This window comes from Simochromis diagramma, unplaced genomic scaffold (assembly GCF_900408965.1).
Source record: "Simochromis diagramma unplaced genomic scaffold, fSimDia1.1 OVJJ01000715.1, whole genome shotgun sequence".
Lineage (NCBI taxonomy): Eukaryota > Metazoa > Chordata > Actinopteri > Cichliformes > Cichlidae > Simochromis > Simochromis diagramma.
The window spans coordinates 2,331,834-2,341,351 of NW_024387128.1; positions in this window are offsets into that span (position 1 = coordinate 2,331,834).

Here is a 9,518-nt window from a genome sequence, read left to right on the forward strand (position 1 = left end):
TTTTTTCTGTTATACCTCCTCCCACTTCAGCACATTTTGAGTATCTTTAAAGGCATTTGCTATCACTACTGTGCAGATGATATTCAATTATATATCTCTTTTAAGCCCCAAGATACTTCTAAGCTGCAGATCTTAAATAGGTCCTTAGACTCCATGAAAAGTTGGATAGTTAACAACTTTCTCCAACTTAATGAAGATAAAATGGAAGTCCTTGTCTCTGCCCCGGACAGATTTGTGCCCAGTGTAATGAAAGCCATTGGCCCCCTTGCATCATTTGTTAAGTCGTCTGTCAGGAATCTTGGGGTAACTCTAGAGTCTGCATTCACTTTCATTTTTTTAAACCCTTTCCTATCTGGCAGTTGGAACAAGCAGAATTATGGCCTGAAGGCTTTGTTGTGCCAAACACATTTGCTTTCCCAAGACGAGCACTGTAGACTCTCTGTAGGCTCCTCTTGTTAATCTCTTTATTTTATTTATTAATTTTTTTATTCATATTATTATCTGTGTGAATAATATGCTGGAGCAGACAGGGGTTGAAGGCCAGGTTGGTAAAGAAAGAAGAAAGTGGAGGTATAGGTAAAGAAAAAGAAAAAGAAAGAAAGGGAGAGGGGGGCTTGGGATGAAACAAACAGGTGTGCTGGCTCTACAACTGCTGCATCTGTAACAAAACACATTCAAACAATACAAAGCACCTGAAAGCAATGACCAGTGGGGAGCAGCAGGGAGGGGAAACCCTCCACCCCTAAAAACAATGTCCCAGAGGGACTGAGGCACAGCCACACACATACACAAAGAAAATGCACAGAGATACACATCTTTTCCCTCTGAAGTATGGACAGCACTTTCAGTTCTTAAATTTAGTTGCAGATAACCTTAGTTATTGTTACTTGGCTCTAATAAACCTTTGTTTCTGTGTTAGATGTGCTCCTGCTGTGCTACTTCCTGTTTAATTTTGTTTGCTTTTGTCACCTTTTCCCTTGTGTTTAGTTTTACTTCCTTTATCCTCTGTGATTAGTTTTAGCCATGTTTGTGTCTTCTCCCATCTCCCTTTCGCTCATTATCTTTTGTATATTCAAACCCTCAGTTAGCTTGTGTTTGCTGTTGTTGTGTTGTAGTGACTGTTTGACTCCCGTGGGTTTTCCTTGTCAATCTCCTGGATTTAACACATGCACTCATTTATCGCATCATATCTAAAATAATTGTGTTCATTCTCTTCTGCTTATCCAGTTCATGTTATGGGGGAGATGGGGTGTATCCCAGCTACCATAGAGCAAGAGTCAGTCTGTTGCAGGGACAGAGAGACAGACAACAATTCACATTCACATCTATGGGCGATCACCAGTGGGATCACCAGTTAACCTAACCCCCACTAACTGCATGTCCTTAGACTGTGTCAGGAAGCTGGAGTACCCACGCAAACACGAGGACAACATGAAAACTTCACACAGAAAGGCCCCAGACAGATGGTGGGGTTGAACTTCTTGCTGTGAGGCAATGGTGCTAACTACAGGGTGGGCCATTTATATGGATTCACCGTAATAACATGGGAATGGTTGGTGATATTAAAGTCCTGTTTGTGGCACATTAGTATATGTGAGGGGGCAAACTCCTCAAGATGGGTGGTGACCATGGTGGCCATTTAGAAGTCGGTCATCTAGGATACAACTTTTGTTTTTTCAATAGGAAGAGGGCGATGTGACACATCAAACTTATTGGTAACGTCACAAGAAAAACAATGGTGTGCTTGGTTTCAATGTAACTTTATTCTTTCATGAGTTATTTACATGTTTCTCTTTGTTCACAGCCATTGACATGTTGAAGAGGTTAACACGTGAGGAGCGGATCGAAATTGTGTTGATATCTGGTGAACGCAGTAACTGGGTCATTGCAGCAGATTTCAATGCAAGACACCCTACGAGACCACCCATCTCCCATGCTACAGTTAGCAAACTGCTTGCTAAGTTTTGTGACACTGGTTCAGTGTTGGATTTGCCAAAATGTGGACGCAAGAAAACTGTCACTGTTATGGATAGGTGTAGCTTTGGGTCACGTGGTGTCAGTAATAGTGATTGCTATATCACCTGTTCACGGCCCGAGGGAAATTTTGTGAATGAGTGGGTGATGGGGGAAGTCGACTTTTGCTGACCGCTCAAGCTTGGAATGTTTTTGATCACTGTTTTTCTACGGATTTTAAGGATTTGATAACAAATAAAGGAGTTTTAACTTGGAACTTTGACTAACGTTTTAAACAGCGGGCGCGTCAACATTATTCCCCTATTCAGCTGCTCGGCGACTCAAAGGCTTGACAGTCGCCAACAGTCACTAATGAAGAAACATCAGTGGCTGTCCACAGCGTAGCACTCGCCGCATGTCACTGGAGAGTGGCATTAGTTGAGCATCCCTTCGGCGGATATTAGCTACTCACAAATGGCACCCTTACAAACTCCAGCTACTGCAGCATCTCAACGAGGATGACCCAGATCAGAAAACCACCGCTATTGGTCTGACACTAACCTACATTGGATGGATCCCTCCAAGACTGTTGGAACAACAAAAGTGATGGTTTGGTGTGGTATATGGGGTACAACGATAGTGGGTCCATTCTTCATCAATGGAAGCCTCAAGGCCACTGGATATTTGAAATTGCTACACAGTGTTGGGAAGGTTACTTTTAAAATGTATTCCACTACAGATTACAGATTACATGCCCCAAAATGTATTTTGTAACTGATTCCGTTACGTTACTCAATGAGAGTAACGTATTCTGAATACTTTGGATTACTTAATATATTATCATGCTGTTTACAACTACATGAATCTGATTTATTACTATTACTGAAGGTCCGCGGCTCCGAACCGTAGTAAAGGGACCTCTGGCTAATATGTCGGGTTCCGTGTCGGGCTCATAGCCAAAAAATAGCTTTACTTTGTTTACTTTGTCAACTTTTCTAGCGAGAGACAGAGGGAGGTGTTGAAAGGCTGCTCCAACGGAAGTTATTGTTTCGGAGGAAAACAGGAACACTGTGTACAGTCGAGTCTTAATAGCGTACCTACAACTGGGCTCGTCAGGCTCTCTTCTTGGCTGCAGTGGTTATTATTATATTGACATGCTTCCAGCTACCGTTTCTCAACGGCAACTCGTACTTTTCCACTCTCCTTTTTCTCCCTCCTCGCGCTCACAGACACATAACGGGTCCATTCTCCCTGCAGCACGGACTACACTGCCCATGAGGCTACATTCTTTAGGGCGATGCCTGTAGCATTCTGCCTATTAGCTTAGCACAACAACAACAACAAAAAGGTGCTCTCTCTCCCAGGAAACACGCAGTCACAGAGGGAGCGCGCGTCACCCTGTAACCATGGCTACCGTAACGCTGCCGCCTGGAACAACAGAACATAGCTGTCAAACAAAACCCTAACAGTCCTGACCCGCCACAATATGAAACAGGAAAATACCGCAGTGTAATCCCTTTATTTCAACAAAGTAACTGTATTCTAAATACCAAGTTTTTAAACGGTAACTGTAGCGGAATACAGTTACTCATATTTTGTATTTTAAATACGTAACAGCGGTACATGTATTCCGTTACTCCCCAACACTGTTGCTACATGATGATGTGTTTCCCTCTTTGTGCACTGAAGCTGGCACGTTCCCTGAGTTTTTCCAGCAAGATGGTGCACCACCACATTATGGGTGCCAGGTCCGAGCATTCCTAGATGAACAGTCTCCTGGAAAGTGGATTGGTTGTCGTAGGCCAGTTGAATGGTCCCCAAGGTCTCCCAATCTGACCCCCTTAGACTTTTATCTTTGGGGTCATCTGAAGACAATTGTCTATGGTGTGAAGATACGAGATGTGCAGCACCTGAAACTACGGATACTGGATGCCTGTGCTGGCATTTCTCCTGCGGTGTTGCTATCAGTGTGTGAAGAGTGGGACAAGAGGGTTGCATTGACAATCCAACACAATGGGCAGCACATTGAACACATTTTATAAGTGGTCAGAAACTTGTAAATAACTCATGAAAGAATAAAGTTATGTTGAAACCAAGCACACCATTGTTTTTCTTGTGACATTACCAATACGTTTGATGTGTCACATGGCCCTCTTCCTATTGAAAAAACAAAAGTTGTATCCAAGATGGCCAACTTCTAAATGGCCACCATGGTCACCACCCATCTTGAGGAGTTTGCCCCCTCACATATACTAATGTGCCACAAACAGGACTTTAATATCACCAACCATTCCCATGTTATTACGGTGAATCCATATAAATGGCCCACCCTGTACTGTGCCACCATGCTCCCCTTAAATAATTTTGTTCAGCTTAATTCACAAAGTTTTAGCTACTCTATTAAAATATAACTTAATACAATACATATACAATATATTCACACAGCCATGACAGTTAGCACTGATTCAGATTGACTACACCACTATATGGAGAGAATGGTGGTGAGAGAAGAAAAGGAAGGCAAGTTCAAAACATAATTGGACTTTTCTGTGTTTTCTCTTCCTGTGTGGATTAGAGGGGAGAGTAAGGCAGGATTTGGGACACATGGTAATTATCCCATCTGAGATCCCATCTGAGATCCCCCTCTTGTCCCCAGCCTATTTTTTTTAAACCTCTCTCGCCCTCTTAGCTTAAGCGGGATTGTCTTTCTCTGTTTCAGCATCTCTGAGGTCACTAAAAACAAGCTTGGATTTTGTGTCACAACAACAAAGGATTTCAAATGAAGAGGCAGATATGTTTTAACTGTCTCTGAGAGGACCAAGGTTGTTCTGGAACCTTCAGATTTTCAAGAATGCTTAACTTTAGGGCTTTCTGAGGCTGCGTCACGTCTCGTGTGATGTGACAAAAATTGATTGTCTAATATCAATTTTGAGTGTTTAACGGGTGGTAAGCTCTGGAAGTGACACGGATATGTTGTGGTACTCTAGCCAATCACAGTAATCCAATGAGTCTGCTGTAAGTTTTGAGAAGGGACTTGTACAAAGCAAATGCAAAACACAAAGGCTGATAAAAGTATACTCTCCTCTACGTTGTCCTCATTCGTTAAGTGCTTTACAAACCACAAAATTACAGCTAATAGATGATTTTCCTGTTTCAATTCAGCTAGTTAGCAACAATATACTGCTTAAGAGACTGGGAGTGAAAGTGGACAGCATATCCTTGTTTCTTTTCTTTTTTTTTAAACACAAAACTCATTGTTGCAGCCCAGAGGAACTGCTTTTTAGTTTTGCTGTCCTTGTTTTTCACAAGTGATGCCATATTCTGTACCTGCACAAGAAAGCGTTAGACATGTTATTTAAATGTGTACTTCCTAAATCCATCTTCATAGACATTGTTGATTCTATCACAGTTTTTTAAGCAGGGTGAAGTTAGCATTAAAACATGTACACTTTAAGTGAAAAAGTGAGGGAATCTTCAGAGATTTAGTTAGCATCATTTACACAAGAGTGCAGACCAAAGGCCTGTACTACAAAGCAGGATTTTGGTTTTCCAGGTAACTTTTTAAATACGTAACTATTTATGTACATTATGTGCACTCATATGTGCAGCCTGTCTACTGGAGCTCAGTGGCAAACAGATGGAATTAGAGACTGTTTATTGTAATTATTATTAAAGGTGTTTTATTCTGTTCAGTTAAAAACACTCATGATTGGAGAGAGACTCTAAAGAAAAAATCCAAATTATTTTGTATGGAATTGCATTATTGGTGTTATTTATTTATTTTTGTTTCTCAAAGGTTATTTTTTTGACCTGGATACAAATGCAGTCCAACCAATGGGATTGTTTGTCCCGCCTTGTTTTTTCATGTTTGGTTGCGCTGCTAAGGCTGCTTAGACCACACGCGCCATAGCTGTACCTGTGGGGAAAACGTGGTAGCTGTTGAAACAGCGAAGCTGTTGGTGTCTGCTTGATTAGCCGCCAGATTTGGATAGCCGAAGCTAGTTTTATGAATACGAAGTGCTTTGGTGAGTAACGAAACTGTTATAGCCGCTGATCGGCATCCTGAAATGTTAATGTTGTTCGCTTCAAAAAAACAAATGCTAATGGTGACGGTACTATGCAAGTAGCTAGCGAGTGTGCTAAACGCTCACTCCCGTTGTTAAGCGTTAGTTGAGAACTTATTAGCTGTTGTTAGGTTAAGGAAAAAACAGTATGTCTATCTGTTGTATTGAAATGTTTTATTGTGTTACTTTTTATTCATCACTGTTGTTACTTGACCGTGAGCAGAGTATATTGAGTTTGCTGCTTTTAATGAGCAGTGTGAATTGCTTTAATGATTGGTGATAGCTACATTGCCATGTAATGAAAACGTTTAGAATTTGATTAGTTGTACAACATTAGAAATTGAAACACATTTTGTTCATGATTTATACTTTAAACAGAAGTGTTAGTTAAGTGTGAACCATGTTCATTTGAAGTAATTCTGACCTCACTCTTAGGTCAGGTTTTTTGAGTTGGAGAAAGGAGAAGAAGAAAGTGTACTTTATTGGTCCCCGTGGGGAAAATCCCTCTCTGCATTTAACCCATTCACTCAGTGAAGCAGTGGGCAGCCATTGGGCGCCCGGGGAGCAGTGTGTGGGGACGGTACCTTGCTCAGGGGTACCTCAGGGTAGCTGTTCAGGGGAATCGAACCCCCGACCTTCCAATCATGGGGCCGCCACTCTACCTACTGAGCTATCCCTGCCCTAGCCAAGACTCCTCGGAGAACATTGGATTACAGACTTTGTGGAAATCCGCAGAAGAGGAATACTTTTCCATTGCAATGGATGGCAAGCCACAGCCCATTTGGAATTGAATCTTGAAGTCTGGTTGCCTGAACTGTGGTAGGACAAAACAGTGCAAGCCATACATCGATCGTGGACTGAACTCACACCAATAACTCACCAGATCACCAAACAGGCCTGATCTGGATCCTATTGACACTTTAAAAGACCCGGGTCTAACATTCTTTTCTTTTTTATTTTGGGTATCTGTGCGCGCACACACAATTTTGGTTGTTATTGTAAATGCAATACAGTGCACAAATTTCAAATACAGTTGAACTATTGCTTCATCATTTGCAGTTGTGTTTTCATTGTGGTTACCCATCCTCTGGGCTCCTGTCGTTCCTGAAATCTTCTGATTTGCCCATTGTTTATATAATTTGTTACATACTGGTTACAGTGTAAAAGTGGCGAGCCAGCCAGGAGCCTTGAATTAATGGGTGACGATAGTGAAGCATATTTTGTGTAAGTGAGCTTTTGGTAAGACCGTCTGTCGCACCAAAAGATGGATTTTGTTGAAAAATTAGGTATTAAGGTCCCAAATGCTGTCATAGTGCGTGGGGTAACAGGATCAGAAAAGGATGAAGAGATTTTTGAGTTCTTAAAGCAGTACGGCTCTATTAGTAGGGTCCTCACCATTGATGATCAAGTATCTGAATTCAACAAGGATCAGATAGTGGAGTATAACTCAGGAGTAGCAGTGCAAACATTAGGACCCTTGTTGCCTTATGTCCACCCCTCAGCTGCCAATCCTGATGTAGTATTTTCTGTACATGCTTTGACAGATGTTTATTCCCAGAGAGTTGGGGGGAGTGTCACAGATACTTACCTGAGTGAACTGCGAGGAATAGCCAAGCTAAGTGGGAAAGATTTTGAAGAGGTACTGAGAGAGGTGATGACAAAAATTGAAAAGTCTGTGGGTGTCGCCGAAGAAAGTGTTGCACTCAGTACTGAGGTTGAAATAGAGGAAGCTGATCATACTGACAGGCCCAGCCAGACCCCTGCTACTTTTATTGAATCAGCTGGTATTTCAGTCTGTCCTAAGCTTGGCCACGCTGATGATGAATATCGCACACCGACTTTAAGCTCTGGAACCAAGCGATCCCTGACTCTAAATCCTGGTGAGCTTAACCCACCAGACGTACAGAGAATTGTGGTTGAACACATTGTAAAGAGTGATGATAAGATGTCACGTACCCATTCCACCTTGAGACTGAGAGCTTTTTCTGGGAAGATTCCCCGGCCATATAATGAAGCTGATTATGATACTTGGCGCTCTCATGTTGATTTAATGATGGAGGACACTTCTGTTTCTGACTTGGAGAAGACTCATAAAATTCTCGAGAGCCTCCTCATTCCTGCTTCAGATGTAGTTCGACATCTTGGACCCGAAGCGCCACCATCTACCTACCTGCAATTATTGGAATCTGCCTTTGGCACAGTTGAGGATGGGGAGGAATTGTTGGTGAGGTTCATGAACACGTTGCAAGATCCTGGAGAAAAACCCTCAGCTTACCTGCATCGCCTGCAGGTGGCATTGAACCGTACTGTACGCAGGGGAGGTGTACAGCCACAAGAGGTCGACAAACACCTCCTGAAACAATTTTACAGGGGTTGTTGGAATCATGACTTGCTTGCTGTCTTGCAGCTAGAACTTAAGGATCGACAACCCCCATCACTCGCTGAGCTTTTGTTGCTGCTGCGTACTGCAGAAAATAGGCAAGAAACAAAAACTAGTAGAATGAAACGGCACCTTGGTACTACCAAACCTAAGGTTGTCTCCCATAGACAGAGTGTTCAGGAAACAAGCGAAACACAAGCTGAATCTGAATCAAGTGACCTAAGTAAGTTAAAGAAGCAAGTTGCTGACTTGAAGAGTCAATTGACAGCACTCATGAAACAAAGAAAACCCACTGCTTCTAAGAAAGAACACATGCAGAAAGATGAAACTAAAAAACCTGACCATGCAAAGACTGAACCAGGGCTGCCACGATTTGTCGACTAGTCACGATTACGTCGACTATCAAAATCGTCGACGACTGATTTAATAGTCGACGTGTCGTTTGAAGCTTTGTAAGATCGCAAAAGACACAGAAGTAGCAGGATTTAAGAGTGTAATAACGGACTGAAACAGAAGATGGCAGCACTGCATGTACAAGGATGCCAGCTGCCGTTAAACCCCGAAGAAGAAGAAGCAGCTGTGTCCCAGAATTCATAGCGCGGCCCAGCTTAGTTTCCAACAATGGCGGTAGCTAGTTAGTTTTAATATTACTCTTATTATTCTTTCTGGGTCACAAAATAAACGTTTAACATATTTTCAGGCGAGAATGTAGCTGTGTAAACCTCAAATATCTGCTCAGTTTATCAAGACACCACATATTTTCAAAAGCGCTCCGACGTTTTCGGAGACGTCTGTTACCCACTAGCTCGATAGCTAGCCGGGGGCTAGGTCACTAGCACCGTGAGAACACCGGACTCCCGGCAAATTGTTTTCAAACCCACCGCCGTCTTTCGCGACTCAGGTTAAATATATATGAGTCACTTAGATAAATTAAAAATGTTGTTGTTTGGCTTTTTTTTTTTTTTTTTTTTTTTTTTTTTTTTTAGTATTTTATTTGTTCCTGAGTAAATCGGTTTGGCTGAGATTAAAGTTATAGTTTTTACACAGCTGAATAAACATAAAGCAGACAGCTGATTATCAGAAGTGTGAGATGCTGGAGAATATACTCCGGTGTCCTGTTA